Below are 18,020 nucleotides of genomic sequence, written 5' to 3'. Positions count from 1 at the left end.
GCCGTTTCCTCTTTGCATGCCATGGCGTTGCTACAGGTCTACCAGGCCACGGCACTCATGGACATGCACGAGGGTAGCCCAGACCGTGCGCTCAGAGGTGAGCTCCGCACCGCAACTGACCTTGCCCTCCGGGGTACGGCCGCTGCGGCTTGTGCGGTCTGGTGATGTCAAGTCAATACAAAGTCCTACCCTTCGAGTGCTCCACAGCCAGTTGGGTCTTGGGGTCAGCTGGGAAAAGAGTAAACTCGCCATTGGGCTGAGGATCTCTTTTTCTGTTAGGGAGACTCTGTCCAACACGTCTCTCAAGGAACGTGTCCGGTCAGTGCTATACAGAAGTGAAAAGGGTCCCACTGAAACTTTTCAGTACAACTTGCTTTGAGACGCCGCAAAATGCAGCTGCTCGGCAAGCATGTACTGGTCTGGACAGACAACATTGCGACTGTTGTGCTACGCTTCCCTCGCATGTCGCAACTCGCCCGCCACCTCCTCCTATGGAGTCAGAAGCTTCTGAAGTCGCTTCATTCCATTTTATTTTATGGCCTGCTCAATCGTGCCGCCGATGAGGCCTCATGACAGACTCCAGACTCGTCCCATTGACAGTTGTTTACTCCCTGACTGAGCGGAGAACCCTCGGCACGGAGACACAGGCACACAGTTGGCCCGGGGCCACCACAAAGATGCGTTTCCCCAGTGAGCCTTCTTGCACAGCACTGTGCTGAGTCAGGGAGGAAGAAGGAGCAGGTCTTGCTAGTTGCCCCTTAAACCTGGAACACACCAAGCCGACGGTCGGCCGTCGGGCAGTTTCCGTGCGTCGGCCGACTAAATCTTCTCAGTGTGTTCCGCACCGTCGGTTGAAATTGGTCCTCGTCTGCTTTGTAATGGCCGATTCGACATGTTGAATCGGCGTCGGGCCGTCGGCGAAAGAGGGAACTCTGATTGGCTGTTCAGCTTAGTGAATGAGGCAGTGAACGAGAATAATAGCAAAACAGCGAGCAAAGAAGTCAAAACGGTCCAGATAGACGCTGTTCTAATGATATGTCATCTTACCTGAGTGTTCCTTGGCGCATATTTTAATATTAACACGTTAGGAGTGGAATAAATAAAGTGTTTAGCAGGATTGATATTCAAAACGGTAAGCACGCACTGCTTTGTTTACGGTGTGTGTATCTGCAGCCTGCAGCGTCGGTTTCCCTTTTTGAATGATGAATATAGACGAATATATCTGCAGAAATAGACAGATGTCTCATTTACACGCAGGCGCAGAACGCGCATTCTAGCTGACAGTCGGCTGTAGTTCTCTCGGTGTGTTCAGGTGCCGCTTTTAACCCCGACGCGAGGCGACAACACAGTCGGCTTTCATCAGCGCTAGTTCGTCGGCGTCGGCTTGGTGTGTTCCAGGCTTTATTGGCCCAACCGGACCTAGTTCCCTCGAACTTATGCTCCTCTCGACAGCCCTGCCTGACCCATTCCTCTGAGACATTTTCAGGGATGGGGCACTGTTGGCACCTGCGTCCAGACCACTGGAAACTCCATGTTTGGTCATGTCTGGTCCCGAAAGGACGGGATGCAGAGGTTCTTGGTGATCTACCACAAACAGGTTGTAGATACCATCACTTCTGCGAGAGCACCCTGCTTGCTTAAGCCCTGAAGTGGAACCTATTCATTGAATGGTGTTCTTCTCTTCCGAGAAGCCCCCCCCGAAGGTGTTCGATCACACTGTGCTTTCTTTCCTGCAAGTTGGGTTGGAGCGAGGGCTGTCTCTCTCACCCTCAAAGTGTATGTTGCTCTATTTGCTCACATCATGATGCAGTGGATGGAAATCCGTGGGAAAGCACTACTTGATCGTCAGGTTCCTGAGGGGAGCGAGGAGACTGAATCCGCCTTGCGCCCCCTCTATACCCTCTTGGTACTTATCTCTGGTGCTACCGCACTGCAGAGACCTCCCTTTGAGCCCTGCAGACAACTGAGTTAAAAGTCTTGTCTTTAAAAACAGTTCTCCTGCTTGCTTGGCCTCTATCAAGAGGGTAGGGGACTTTTTGGTCAATGAATCGTGCCTGGAATTCGGGCCGGCTAACTCTCATGTTATCCTGAGACCCAGGGCTGGATATGTGCCCAAGGTTCCTACCTCTCCCCTTAAAAGGGACCAGGTGGTGAACCTGCAAGCGCTGCCCCGGAGGAAGCAGACCCAGCCCTGGCTTTTCTCTGGCCCATCCTCTCCTGCAGTTAACATGGACAGAACGCAAAGCCTCAGGACCTCAGTCCTGAGCTCTTTGTCTGTTACGGAGACTAGCAGAAGGGAAAGGCTGTCTCCAAGTAGAGGTTGGCCCACTGAGAAAAACAAAAAGAAAATAGTTGATGCCATCGTCTTGGCATATCAAGCCCAAAACGCACCATGCCCCCCTGGGTTGCGAGCCCACTCCTCTAAAATGAGAGTGTAGCTTCTCACTGGGCGTTGGCACAGGGCGCCTCGCTGACAGATGTTTGTAGAGCTACGGATTGGGTGACACCAAACACGTTCGCTAAAAAGATAGCCTATGTGTCGAGCTGGATGCTTACCGTGTGCTCCCTTCACATGTAGTCAGTTACACTGTAAGCCCGGTTCGAAGTAGAGTTCCTCTTAGCCAAACCCTGTCGAGTTCCTCCACGTGGAGCGTCCAATGCCAGGCCTAGCACTCGTATGCACTGGTGGAACCTGTGCTAGGCTGGGCCCATATGTTGTGATCCCTACGGCGATCCCATATATGTATTCTTCCACGGTACAACTCCCTGCGGCGAGCCCTTGTCTTTCCCTTGGCAGAGCCCCTCTGCTGTCACTGTCTCCCCCCTGGTGCCACCTCAGTGACATCCTATATGTTGTACTGCCCGGTTACACCCAGTCCATATGTAAATCCTCCACATGTATACCTCCCTACGGGCAGGATGTGGCTTCCGCAGCGTATTCCTTTCCAACGAAAGGGCAAGCTTTCCCAGTGTTAATAATTCTGACTGAGTGGGTCTTGCAGAACAGCAGTGACTTCCCTGGCCTAAGCCCTGTCCCATCTCCGCCTCAATAATGCGGGGGGATCAGGAGGCTTTTGTCCAGACACTGAAAGGTGGCAGCAATAGTGGCGTTTTAATAGGGATCCCAATCAGTCGACACGTCGACTACGTCGAATGTGAGCGACTGAAAGGGAATGTCTCGGTTACGTATTTAACCCTCGTTCCCTGAAGGAGGGAACGGAGACGTAGTCCCGTCGCCACTATTGCTGGACCACCGCTAACTCCGGGCTCCGCTTAGCTCCTCAGCGAAAAACAAGTGGTGCGTGCATCCACATCCGTATTTATACCCGCGCTGCGGGGCGGAGCATGGATGCAAAGCTCGCACGCCAATGTGTGCATTGGCTCGTTTTATCAATACTCGAAGATGACAGGCTCCCTAAGCGTGATCCCAATCAGTCGACACGTCGACTATGTCTCCGTTCCCTCCTTCAGGGAACGAGGGTTACAAATGTAACCGAGATGTTATGGAGAGTTGACATGGTATCTCATGTAGGTCACAAATGGCATGATCAAATAAAAAAAATTGTTACAAAATAATACTTTGTATACAGTATTGCTGTACTTTTTTTGTTTTTTTTAAAGTATATCATTAATACAGGGTTCACCAATCTCGGTCCTGGAGGGCCGCTGTCCTGCAGAGTTTAGCTCCAACCCCAATTAAACACACCTGAACCAGCTAATCAAGGTCTCATTAGGCATACTAGAAACTTTCAAACAGGTGTGTTGGAGCTGGTTGGAGCTAAACTCTGCAGGACAGCGGCCCTCCAGGACTGAGATTGGTGAACCCTGCATTAATACATCATATTTAAAGCTAATTGCAATATGGTAAAAAATATACATATATTTGTTTTTTTGTTAGTGTTACTGACTTGATTATGTCATGTGCTTCATTGGAGTAGGTAGTTGCTGTCTTTTTCTGATTTCAACAGTAACAATGGGTGCCTATACCCACACTTTGGGTACTGCCTATACCCGCAGTCTTTGCACTGGTCTACTTTTTGTATTTCCTGTTTTTGGCCCAAGTGTTCAAGTGGACATGAAGATCACAAGTGTGCGTAGAACTTTTGATTAACCAATGGGACACACTTTATAAGTCTGATTTAGGGATGTCAATTTACATAAATTCCCATAATCTATTGTTGTTTAAATCAACGTTCAATTAATCAATTAAACGTTAACCAATCTCTTAAATCCAAAGTGGGGGGCTCTACTAAGGCTATGTTGAGACTGCAGGCAAAGCAGATCTTTTCAGGCAGACTGTCCGCACTATTAATTGCAAGTGGTCAAATAAGATTTGTGTGTCCAGATATAACCAACCTATATGTATGGGTTGGTTTGGTAATAATGTAGATGATCCCATGTATGTGACAAGGCTCTCAAAATGGATACAGGAAAAATGGAGGTGCATCATCTACTCTCCAAATAAGAGTGAGTTGCGGTGCAGAACTCCTACGTCGCACAGGATAATGCAGAAATCTTTGGATTATGCCATTTGAACACCATATGAATTCTTCTGATATTTCCGACGCAAGTTTTGGTGTTATTGTTGTGTGTCATGTTAAAGGAACCGTATGTAAGATTGTGGCCAAAACTGGTAATGCAATCACTTTCAAATTACTGTAGAGTGGTGTATCCCCTCCCCCCTGACTCGAGGTTGCCAGCTAGGCTGCAGGATCCAGCAGGAACGTAGGCTGCTACAAGAAGATTCCAATGGCAAGTGACGAGTCCTACACAGTAAGTTTTTTTTTCTGTTAATTATGTTTATGCTTCATGAGAGATGTTTTGCGAAGTAATTATGTATCGCAAAAATTTAATGGTGATTAGCCAAATATAATCGTAAAGATGTACGCTCGTATGTGACAGTACATTGTTAGAACAGTAGCTGTTAGTCTAACTTGTAACGGCAGGTATCTGTCATTAACGTAAGTACAACGAGGTCTTTTAGGTTTCGTAACATTAGACATTTTTTATCCGACACATTTGTAGCTGCAGCTGTGGTAACTAGAGCAGAGCTGGCAACCCGGATGCCGAAACACTACTGACTTCATGATTGGTAGATAGGTGGAGGGTGGAGCATCAGGCCAAAACACAACATGACAACATCAACATCAATTGAGGGCTGCAACTTCACTTTTAAATGACAATATCCTGGCCGGACTACTGTTGTCAGTGATATAAGTATTTGAAGTGAACATGATTTCTTAATGTCTAGTGACATATCAGGGCCATTTTATGATTAATTGAAATACATTTCTTACATACGGTTCCTTTAAGAGTGAGGCAAAAAAATGTAAATCCGATTTGAGCAGAGTGGAAGAAATTTTATCTTTCAGATGTGTGTGACCATCATATGACAGTAAAAGAGCACACACAAACCTTATACAGTAAATAAAATAAAATTCTAATATGGAATTTTATTGCAATGGTAAAGAGTGTTGGTACGTGACAGGAGGGCCTCCACTCAAGGATAAAATATGATGAACAAGTCTAAGAATGTTCACATATGGTTGAAAATACCATCATTGGCCTAGAAAGATAACATTCTGGGAGTCAAAATTATAAAAGAGGAAGGATGCCCTCCCTTCACTGTCACACTCTGCAGACACTCTGTGTGACTGTATGACTGCTGACCTTTTCTTGCAAGAAAATAAACCTCATCAAAGACTATTGGAAATGTTTGTCTTAGTGATAGAATTTTGTTTGCCACCACAGCAGCCAGAGCGTCCAGACTGACGCATCTGTAAAAATCGAATTGGAATTGCATTTCAAACCACCTCCATATGTGGTTTGAATCAGATTTTATCCGATTTCATGTGTTTTTTGCTATCAGGACTTTCAAAAAGCCATCTGGATAAAATCTGCAAGAATTTGCCTTTTTGCTGGCAGTCTGAACATGACCTTAGTTATCACGTTACTTAACGACTTGCTTAACCAACACACAATAGTCTACAGTAGGTGTAGTTTTTAAGCGTCTAAGCTTGATTTACAGTGGATATAGGAAACATGATCTTCAATTAACAAGTACTTTCAAATTTTCTGACATATTAGAAGTGCTCTATTTCAGAGTGTGAAAAAATAACTGCTTTACATGAAAATGTAATCTGTAAAATCATCGTACATAACAGATACATTGTGTCATATATCGTTGAAAGGTCTCAACTTGCAGAATACAACTAGCATATTTGTTTCAGTTAGAGACCAAACTATACCAAGTATTTGTATGAAAAGCGCACATATGCTTATTTAGAGCAGGTGGTCTCGAATGAGCCCAAACACAACATAAGACAATGCGTAGATCACAGAGTGACATGACATGCTGCTTGGCTAAAGCTGTCTCAGTGTTTTCCAATGTCATTTGAAAATTATACTATACAAAACGCTGCATCCGAAAACGTAGGCAGCTGACTTGTTGCCTTACTGCTTTATCAGGCAATGACTTTGCAGGCAGCATTTGCGCATGAAGGTACCTCAGGAAACTGATTTCAGACAGACTTAGGCAGCGTAACAGTTTAATGATCTACAGCAAAATACAGCAAGCTTTGGTGATAATTAAGCAAATATTTATTATACGATAGTATATTTTACTACAATAGTAATTATGTTTCAAAATAAATGGCTAGCCTACCTAATCCATTGCATGGTTTTAAGACATTAGGGTTGCGTTCGAAAGCTTAAAAATGCTTCCTTCAGAGGATGCATTCCAAGGTAGGAAGGCATCAAGGAATGTCCCAATCCAATGTTAGCTTCACTTCCTGTCTCCTGAGATACCTTCATCTGATCGATTTTCGAAGGATAGCCTACATCTATGTTGGCTTCTGATCGAAGGCAGTATAGATGTATCCTTCGCTGCCTTTGATATCCCACAATCTTTTGCTTTCCATTCTGTGACAGTTGAGCTAGAAAAATAAAGATTTGCGGTTGATGGTCAGTTTGTGTGTAAATGTACGTTTTTGACAAACATTTTCCACTTTTGATGTAATTTCTATCGGGAAATTACTATTGTAGTAATTAAATATTCACTTACCAAAGCTCGCATTTTGCTGTAGATGTGTGCAAACGCTGCCTGTAAAGTCATTGCCTGATAAGGCAGTGAGGCAACAAGTCAGCTGCCTACATTTTCGGATGCAGCCATGATGACCTTGCTTAAACAACCATCCATAAGTTTTATCGATTAAATTATAATCAACAATTAAATGATCGTTGATTGATCGTTAGCATCTTTACTAGTCTGCTCGGTGAATCCAAGAAGATGCTGCTATAATGGTTAGTGTTATTCTTCACATAATATTCCTATTTTCTTATTATCATAACTTCTCATTACTTACAGTACATTGCAGAGCTGGTAGGTCTCCCTTACAAGATTAAAATCTGTTTCATTGCCAAAAATCCATTTCTCTATGGAAATAATTAATGGGATTTTTATTTCCTGAGCCCAACTGTTGGAATAATTTTTTTTCAAAGTAATTTCTACAAAATGTGCCTAAAAATTCTGATGGAAAATCTGAAGTGAGATGGCGCAAGCACGTTCTTATGAGGCATATGTGACGTATTCATTAGAGGTGGTGCAGGCGCCACTGGCCAATGAATTGGCGTGATGGTATAGGGGCTTCAGATAATCGTCACACTGGGGGTGTTTCCACAGCGCCAGCGACGCAGCTTTCATACGTAACCCGAAATATTTTCATTTATTCGTCTTTTTGGTTTATAATGTTGAGTGACAGATGTTGTTTAATTTAGCCTATTTTTCTCTGTGACATCTTTTAACTGTGTTGACAGTATCATGATAAGACAAAAATAACAAATAAAATTCTTGCATAGCCAACATTTTACATTTTATATCCCCAATATATCTTTCTTTAGGGGAATTTTAAATGTGAGATTCTGGAAACAAGATACATTTACACAGATAGCGGGTGAACACGGAGTGAATTTTTAGCAGGAGTGGGTGGATGCGGAATAGAACCTAGTGGGAGCAGGCGGGGAGTTGGACGGAAAAAACTTAAAGCGCTACTTTCATATAACAGAAAGATTTTCAAAATGGGTAAGCATAAAATAAGTTAAAGCTTTACTTATTGTTGTGGATTCAGAATATGTGTAACGCGCTGATCCAAGGAAGAGGATGATGATGATAACTCACAATTTATTACGCACACAGAATAACAGGCAAACATGCGTGACAGTGTGCTAATGCACAGACAACAACCGACAAAGACCATAATAAAGGGAGGAAGTTAAATACACAGAGATGATTAACAAAAAAATTGATGATTAGTGTCCATGGTAAATGATATAGTAGCGGGAAAACAAAGACAAAGAAACGTGATGAAAACAAACTACAGTCAATGAACAGAACTAAAAAGGAACATAATGTGACTACAGGAGTCTGTTCTAGAAACAGCATATCAAAATGGCTTGAAATATTGTTCAGTGTGACAACATGTCCTGTGGCATTACATGCTGCTGTTTTTTCCATCTAAAACTACTTTAAAAAGCACTTTTACAATTGTATTATAATTTTTATACAAGCAGTTTTTATTACCACATAATAATTGAGAGACAAACAGATTATATGTACTTAAATCAATTATATCAACTTTCTCATATTTTGTCATATTATTGAATTTTTTGTCATATTATTGAATTTTTCAACTATTGAATTGACTTATTGAATTAGTATCCAGCAGTGACAACATCTAAAATATACACTTTCTCCACAATTTTTGACCTAAAATGGTAATGGTATTTCTGTCCACAATGCAATGCATCCCTCCCCAAACTTACTTTTGACTCTTGTGATGGATATCCTGGAATATGAAGAAAAAGTTAATAAAACAAAATACCAACCCTTTATTTTTCATGGGCTGAGGAGTTTGACGTCTGTCTCACAAGAGGTTTCTTCAGCTGAATGATGGTGGGGAAACCTTCTTACCCAACCTAACCAAATACAATGACATCATGACACTCGTGATTGCAGTGGGACATGCCATGCATGAATTTGAATGAAAAGGATAAACATCTACATTATAAGTATCTGACAAAGAGTAGAAAACTGAAAACCTGATTTCATGTCTTTGTGAATCAAATTGCTGGAACAAGAGCAACTGTAGCTGTGAGCTATATGAAAACTTAATGTATTCAAATCTGATCAAAAAACATTGAAATGCAAAGTTGCCACTTAATAATAACATAACACAATGTGGTAACACTTTACAATAACAGGGCATGAATAATCATGTACTAATACCTAGATTAATAGTTACTTCAATATGAACTCATGATTAGTGAAGATATGAACTAATCATGAACCAATGAAGAGCGGATCCTTAACTACGACAGAAGTCATAATGATTCATGTATGAATAACAGCAGCTTTAAACATGTTTGTACATGTTGGATAGTTACTGAATTAATTAACGTTTAGGGGTAAACTAAATCAATCAGGCTCTGTAAGAATAAATAAGAAGTCATCTAAATTTGAATTATACATGATTTAATACTATCATAATTTAAACTGTAATATCATAATCTGCCATCAGCTTTTTGACAAATAATTGGAATGGCACATGATTATTTAGCCATTAATTACACAGATCCGTCTAACCAAACGTGGAAAATAGATTAAAAAATACCACTAATAAATTTAATTTGATCTAAACCGTTTTCTGATTTTTATAGTTAATCTAGGCCTATGTTTAGTAATAGCTACTTTTCTTCCTGGAACTACAGTATGTAGGGTTTGTTTCTGGTGGGACACTCATTAGTGGCACACTTGGTGCTCGCTCTTGTGTCCCTAATATGGTAATGCTAGCATTTTAATCTCAGAAATGTTGACTGCTTTGGTAAACAGAATAATAATTAAATACATGTTTGCATGTATGTTGTATTGGGAGTTTTCAGTAGGTTATAATTACAGTAATTAACTGCATTTTTTGTTGTTTAAATATATGCTTCGATTAGCATTAGCTTATGCCTTATTTTACATGTAAACGTGCCTTATGTGTGTCTTTTACAGGAATGATTGGGCTTTCTTTTAAGTCCATATATGTTTAATTGTATAATTAAAAAAAAAAAAAAAAAAAGTATAATTAAAAATAAAAGAAGTTAACAAAAATAAAAAAGTTGTATTTTTCGACTTTACAACTCTGCAAAGTTGTAAAGTCGAAAGTTCACGATAAATCGTTGTCTCCCAAAAGAAGAACCAACTCTGAACTGCCAATACGAGTCGTTTGTGTTTCGAATCACGGTTCTACGTCACTAAAAAAGACATTTGCATAATGTCCGCCTTGTGTTGTAAGTTGTCCAACGCTGGATTTGCGAAACACCTGCTCTTGAAAGATGTGGATGTTTCTATGTGCATTTTTGATTTTGTTTGGATGTCATCTTTTAGTTTTTTTGTATTTTGTTTGTTTGTTGTTTTTCTGTTTTGCACCATTTTCTTACATAGTCATAGTCATAATCATAGTCAACTTTATTGTCATTCTACTGTATACATGTATACAGTCGAACAAAATTTCATTCCGTACAGACCGAGGTGCAACCAATACAAGAATAAACAACAACATCTAATACACACAATACATAGCAACAGTAAACAATTACAATAAACAATAAAATAGTGAAATTCAAGGCGGCAATTTATGGCAATGAGATGATGAATGGCACCCTGGTATTCAGGGCTCTGACAGCTTGAGGGAAAAAACTATTACAGAATCTTGCAGTGCAAGTCCTGATGCTGCATAACCTCCTACCAGATGGTAAAGGGACAAACACACTGTGTGAGGGATGGGAAGGGTCCTTTATAATGACAGAAGCTCTGCGCACACAGCATGACTGAAAGATGTCTTGGATGTTACATGTTATGTTACATGTTATGTTCCATTCATTAAATACACTCACATGGCACATTTTCTGAGATATGTTAGCTGGAACTGCAAGTCTGTCAATAATCCTGTTAAGCGCAACCGAGTCTTGAATCATCTTGTCACAGTCACAGACTCTGCAACCACCCTCTCAGGCCATCAGAGGGCGCCCTCGCCCGAATATTGACTGTTAATGCACTACATTAGCGGAGGGCCTTTGGGATGGCAAGTGCCACACCATAAAGGCCTGTCCGTCTTTCGGGGCCACTCCAGAAGTAGCAATGGTCGCCTGCTGTTATTTCGCCATTGCCATGCCATCGGACTTCACAGAGCCCTGCCAAGGAGATGTTATAGCGGCAGAGCTCTCGGGACAGCAGGGTGGCAGCTCCGGGGCGAAGGAGTGTCTGGACATTCCATGTGGCGACTCGGATACTGCGACGAAGGTTGATCCGTACTCGTTGATCGGGGGCAGGCTGGGGTCCGTTACCGTGTTGGGAAGTCCGGCTTCTTTCTCTGATCGGATTCGTAACAAGAGAGTTTCTCCTGGGTGGGTTGTTAGCCCTCCGCAGGATAGTCGGTTGGTGGGGCTGCCACCTCACAGCGTACCGACATGCTGGGGTCTTTGTTTGTCTGGAACCTACCCTGGAGACCGGCCCGCCTAGGGTGACCCTACCAGGAGCGAGCTCCCGACGGTATCGCTCTCCAGGGTCACTGGAACGCGCAAGCCCCCTCGCCAACTTACAATGTGTAATGCGCAATGTGGCTATAGCTGAGGATAGGGAGAAGTTCTGGCAAGCAGAAGCTAAACACCTCGAGTCCGCGGCCAATAACAACAACATGAGCCGTGTCTTCAGTCTGCTGCGCCAAGCCCGTAATGGCCCACGCATCAAGACAGCCCTGGTGAAAGATTCTGATGGCAACCTTATAGCAACTGAAGCAAACTGCCTCGAACGCTGGAAAGAGCACTTCAGCCTCCTTCTGCAGCACGGTCCCTCCCCGGCTGATCCCGCCATCTCATCGGCCGCTAACGCTGCAGCCCCTAGTGTTGTCTGCAGTACAGACCCTGTCACACCTGAGGAAGTCAGAGCCGCTCTGGAAAAACTTAACAACAGGAAAGCCCCCGGCATCTGTGCAATAACCGCTGAGATGCTAAAATCAGGCGGTGAAAGCATCGTCGAGTGGCTTACCCACATATTCAATGAGGTGTGGGAGACAGAGAGGATTCCCAGCGACTGGACCAGAGGAGTCATCTTGCCCTTCTGGAAACGTAAGGGTGACAGGCTAGTCTGCGGCAACCACAGAGGCATTACCCTTCTCTCCATCCCCGGCAAGCTCTTTACCAGGATCTTGCTCACCCGTGCTCTCCCAGCCATCAGAAGCAGCCGCCGTCCCCAGCAGGCTGGCTTCATGCCTAATCGCTCCACAACAGACCAAATCTCCGCCGTTCGCTTGCTGATAGAGAAGACCTATGAATTCCGTAAAGATCGCCATCTTTATATCGGGTTCATAGATCTTAAGGCTGCCTTTGACACCGTCTGCCATACTTCACTGTGGAGTATCCTACATGCCCTTGGAGCACCACCCAAGATTGTTGCCCTGTTCAAGTTGCTTTATAGCAACGCTCAGAGCTGTGTCCATATCAACGGCAGAGACTCAGACTGGTTTCCCATCTCCAGTGGCGTTCGCCAGGGCTGCGTGGCTGCTCCTGACCTCTTCAACTGCATCATTGACCATCTGATGTCCAGGGTTTGTGAGCGGGTCCCCGGAGTGAACTTCGGCAGTTACCACCTGACTGACTTGGAGTACGCTGACGACACCATCCTGCTCAGCACGTCCTACAGCCAGCTGAGAGACGCTCTGGGCATATACAGTGAAGAGGCTGAGAAGCTTGGCCTCCAGGTGAGCTGGACGAAAACTAAGTTCATGTATGTCGGTGATGGACCGCATCCACCTTCCCTGCGGCTTGGCAATAACATTGTAGAGCCTGTCAAGAACTTTGTGTATTTGGGATCCATAGTGACAGACAACGGGGACCTAAAACCAGAAATTACCCGCAGAAGAGCCCTGGCTGCGTCAGCCCTGCAGTCTCTCTGGAAACCACTCTGGCGGCACCAGACCATCTCACGCAAGACGAAGATACGGATTTACAACTCAGCAGTACTCTCCATCCTGCTTTATGGCTCGGAGACTTGGCCCTTAAAGGGACAGTAAGTAGGAATTACTCCCATCTAGTGGTGAATTTGTATTTTGCAATCAAACTAATTTTGCTCTCCAGCGCCTCGCGTTTTCAAATGCGCATTGCATCTACGGTAAGCGATATGTACCAAAAAGCTTTGACAGGATGTCTTCTAATAGCACCTCGTCGAGTTTTCCTTCAGGTGAACTGGTTTGTTATTTCAAACAAACTACAACTTGACACAACGAACAAACGAATGTTACAGTTTTGAACAAACAAAACTTACAACCTTGTTTATAGGGCCTTCTCTACTTTACTCAATAGCTGCTATTCATCAAAGAGCCTGTTTAACTTTTAACTGTTCTACTGTCTATATCAGTGTTTCCCAACCTTTTTTCAGTCAAGGCATCCTTTGAAATTTAAAAAAAATGTGTGGCACCCTACACTAGTGTTGTCACAATACTACTTTGATACTATACTTTGAAATGTGCTGGGGTTTTTTTATTTTTATTTTTGATGTGCACAAATAAATGACAGGTAGGCTACCATAAGATTTTCTTCTTCCTGTTCCTTTTTTTTTTCTTCGTTCATGCATGTTACAAATGAATATATGAATTAAACATTTTTAATTTTATATAATATATAATTTTGTTATAATTGCACAAGATAGCTTGTTTTTACTATATTTTATGTAGCCTAATAATTTCACAGTAAATCTCCAAATTAATGTAGAAACATCATAAAGACAGTATATTTCAAATAATTGTTTAATGGCATCTTTTTATGAATGAAGTGTTATTTGATTCTGATGTCACTGCTGCACTGTCACATGTGGATCCCACACGCGTCCCATTTTCTCACAACTCTTAACGTTCATTTAAGACTTTATTTAACTAATTTAAGACTGCTCTCATGAGGACACTCAAAGCGAAAGCGCGAAAGAGAAGTCGAGTCTGGCGCGAGTCGTGTCAGCATCACAGACAGCGCATTCTCTTTTGTATTTTCTCGCTTGCATGGTTAGAAGCATTTGCATGAAGAATAACGTGATTATATAATATAACGCTAGCCAAAGCATGACAGAAAAAAATGCTGCTTTAATTGCGTTAAATATTTTTAACGTGTTAAACTGAAAAATATTAATCGCACGCGTTGCGTTGACAGCAGCACGGACATAACCGATGTGTTTATGTGAATACGCGGCAAGACGGACGTTGTGACAATGTTTTCGTGTGTATTTGACTGTAAGCGCATCAATGAAAAATAGGCAGCTTTATGTGGACGCATTGGGAATAAGGCACGGGAATAAAATCACACGCAAACGCAACCTCCGCAATTCAACGCCGAAAACTTATGATTTGCATTTTTATTATAAATTTGTGCGCATTATTTGTTGTTATTAGAGACTTCCGACGATCCGAGATTGATGGTAAAAAATTGTTTTTTTACACAGCACCCCTGCTCTCGCCAGAAGCACCCCAGGGTGCCGTGTCACCCCGCTGGGAAACGCTGGTCTATATAGGCTAATAAAAAAATAAAAATAAAAAGCCTGTAATTAAGACCTTAACATTGACTTACCTGTCGAGAAGAAAGCAGGCAACTTCAGCGTCTCTTTTGAAAGCTTTCTCCTGCATTAGCTATCCGACATAAACCCTTGTTTTTGTAATCTCTGGTCATGTTTCCTTTTACGGTCTTATTTTGGACTTTTTCGACGAAGATGATCGTTATCCTGTGACTTAACCGTGAAGTGCAGCCTTTTAAACTTGCCGCGGCAGTGACAAGCGCCTCTCTCTGCTCTGCTCCTCCGCTTTTGTTGACTTCAGTCACGTGACGCGGGCTCTGAACGAAAACGCGTTGTGGAAACGCGTTGGCCTAGTACTTTTTGTCCCTCTCTGCTATTATAGTTTTTCAAGATGGCGGAACTACATGGAAGCCTCCGTGGACCTACCCGTCCTATGTATATAAAGATAATAAATTCTTAGTTTACGAGGACAAGTCAGATCATTGGCAGAGGTATTTGGACACCATTGAGGACATATTTATGAATAAAAATATTGATTTTAGATAATAAAATACCTAAAAAGATACATATTGTCCCTTTAAATAAGACACTGGCTGCAAGATTAGATGGCTTTGATAGCAGGGCTCTCAGAACCATCGAGAACATCAGGTGGCCCCAGCGGGTTTCCAATCAAGTGCTTAGAGCCCGCACATGCCAGCCCAGAGCATCCTGCCTGGCTGCGCAACGTCGCACCCGCTGGTTTGGCCATGTCCTCCGCCATCCTCCTGACCATCCGACAAGAGCCATTCTCCAGTTTGATCCGAATGCTGCAGGCTGGAGACGACCACGAGGTAGACCCCGCACCCGATGGCTTGACGTCCTTGCGGGCGACCTCCAACAACATGGAGTTGCTATGGAGGATGCAGAGCAGCTGGCACAAGACCGTCAGCACTGGAAACAACTGGTTCATCTGGTCGGCTCAACGCACAGGGATGGGACGCCCCCCTACCCATCGCAGGAGCCAAAATAATAATAATATAATAAGGAGGGTAAGAGTGCAGGGCACTTGAACTGACGCAGGGCAAATTAACCGCTGCTGAATATGCACTCAGTTTTTGTACCCTCGCAGCCCAAACCACCTGGGTTAATGATACGCTAAAAGTGATCTTCCGTAGGGGCTTAACTCACGAACTTCAGTCTGAACTAGCCTGTCGGGATGAAGGCAGAAACTTGGATGAATTCATCAACCTAACGATCGACAATCTCCTACGATCTCGCCGAGCGAGTCATCGCACTGTTCAAGCCCCCCGGCATGTACCGATTCCTCGTCCCTTAGCAACTGTACCAGTTGATGACTCTGAACCCATGCAACTCAACACGTACCATCTGTCAGCTGATGAACGTGAGCGACGTATGACACAACATCTGTGCATGTACTGCGGGGAGGCGGGTCATCTTCGCATCGCTTGCCCTTCCCGACCACGTTCAGCTGCACCGAGGCCGGTGAGCTTAACCTCTGACTCATTGTACTCTAGTACATGCGTGTCTGTATCCAACGTAATCACAGCTAATGGCCGTCAATTCTCTACCTGTGCTCTAGTTCAGGGGTTTTCAAATTGGGTGAATGTGAGCCTCCCCTTAGAGTAGGTAAGGACAGCCGAGCCCCCCCTTCCCCAAAATCCTGTCCGCCTGCCCTAACCCACACACGCCTCTGCAGTAAATGCCATCTTTTGTGTGTTCCAGGCAATGATGAGTTTCAATAACAACTGATAAAATGTAAATATTATTTTATTTCCACAACTTTCTTAAAAGTGCATTCATAAACGATTCTTTGCAACAGCAAATAATTTCCAACTTCATGCAGGCCTAATTGAGGCTACTTTTAAAATAACTGAACATCAGTAGGCCTAACCACAAGTCAACAGAACATGCTTAACATGTGCAATCGGCGCCAAAGCTACCGCCGACGACACCTGACGGCTGAAATCGGCACGGTGTGTCTGGGCTTTAAGCCTCCCATGTCCCAGTCATTCTAGGCCTGCCGTGTCTCCGCAAACATGACCCACTCATTGGGTGGAGAACCAACCAAATTTCCCGCTGGAGTGAAGCCTGTTACACTAAGTGCCTCAGCCACGTCTTCCCATTGTCTGTTCGAGCAGTGACCGTACCCCCCGAGCAAACCAGTTCAGATAATCTACCACGCGAGTACCATGATCTATTGGAGGCCTTCAGTAAAGTAAAAGCCTCAACCCTTCCACCTCATCGCGCCAGCGACTGCGCTATTGACCTCCTGCCTGGCTCCGTGCCTCCCAAGGGCCGAATATTCCCTCTTTCCCAACCCGAGTCCGATTCCATGAAGAAATATATAGAAGAGGAACTAACCAAGGGTTTTATTCGGCCCTCCACCTCTCCGGCATCCGCCGGCTTCTTCTTTGTACAAAAGAAAGATGGGGGTCTCCGGCCATGCATTGACTATCGGGCTCTTAATAACATCACCGTTAAGTTCCGCTACCCACTCCCGTTGGTTCCATCCGCTCTAGAGTTGTTACGTACAGCTAAATATTACACCAAATTAGACTTGTGCTGTGCATACAACCTCATTCGCATCAGAGAAGGGGACGAGTGGAAGACCGCTTTCTCCAGCAATACAGGGCACTACGAATACCTGGTTATGCCTTTTGGCCTGGCAAACAGTCCTTCCATCTTTCAATCCTTCATCAACGACGTGTTCAGAGACATGCTCCACAAGACGGTCATTGTCTATATCGACGACATTCTAATCTATTCGGACACGCTGGCCGATCATGTGCAACACGTTCGAGCGGTCCTTCAGAGGCTCATCCAGCACCAACTGTACGCCAAAATTGAAAAGTGTGAGTTCCACCAGACGTCCACCACTTTCCTGGGGTACGTAATCAGCCCGGATGGAGTCGCCATGGATGAGGGAAAGGTTAGAGCAGTCCTAGAGTGGCCACAACCCACCACTCTAAAAGAACTCCAGCGCTTCCTCGGGTTTGCCAACTTTATCGCCGCTTTATAAGAAACTTCAGTTCAGTGGCAAACCCCCTCACGTCCCTGGTTAAGAAGGGCTCGCATCGTCTTCCTTGGAATGAATCTGCAACCCAAGCTTTTAACCAACTCAAGCAGCGCTTCACCTCGGCACCCATCCTTTTCCATCCGGATCTGGAAATACCCTTTGTGGTTGAAGTAGACGCATCCAGTACTGGGATAGGCGCCATCCTCTCGCAACGGCAGGGTTCTCCACCTAAGTTACGCCCCTGTGCATTCTACTCACGGAAACTCAATGCTGCTGAGAGGAACTATGATGTTGGGGATAGGGAGCTTCTAGCTATGAAGGCAGCTTTCGAAGAGTGGCGGCATTGGCTAGAAGGGGCTCTACATCCCTTTACTGTACTAACCAACCATAAGAATCTAGAATACTTGCGCA

General features: G+C 44.0%; 1 protein-coding gene and 1 long non-coding RNA gene across 3 annotated transcripts in view; one reads left to right on the top strand and one right to left on the bottom strand.

Moving 5' to 3' along the window:
* The window catches only part of LOC307148131 (D-beta-hydroxybutyrate dehydrogenase, mitochondrial), a 32,037-nt gene extending 23,093 nt beyond the window's left edge, over positions 1-8,944 (bottom strand). The window contains exon 1 of one of the 2 annotated variants that reach the window (XM_079853449.1): positions 8,821-8,944. The gene's annotated coding sequence lies outside the window, so the exon portion shown is untranslated. The remainder of the gene's footprint in view (positions 1-8,820) is intronic. The other variant, XM_079853448.1, reaches the window with a different exon arrangement.
* LOC307148133 overlaps positions 1-18,020 on the top strand; it is a 32,898-nt gene that overhangs the window by 12,974 nt on the left and 1,904 nt on the right. Inside the window, exon 3 of the long non-coding RNA XR_013819415.1 lies at positions 4,663-4,773. This is a non-coding gene — a long non-coding RNA (uncharacterized lncRNA). The remainder of the gene's footprint in view (positions 1-4,662; positions 4,774-18,020) is intronic.

Source organism: Squalius cephalus, assembly GCF_949319135.1.
Source record: "Squalius cephalus genome assembly, chromosome: 20".
Taxonomy (NCBI): domain Eukaryota; kingdom Metazoa; phylum Chordata; class Actinopteri; order Cypriniformes; family Leuciscidae; genus Squalius; species Squalius cephalus.
This window is presented reverse-complemented; position numbering and strand designations above follow the sequence as displayed.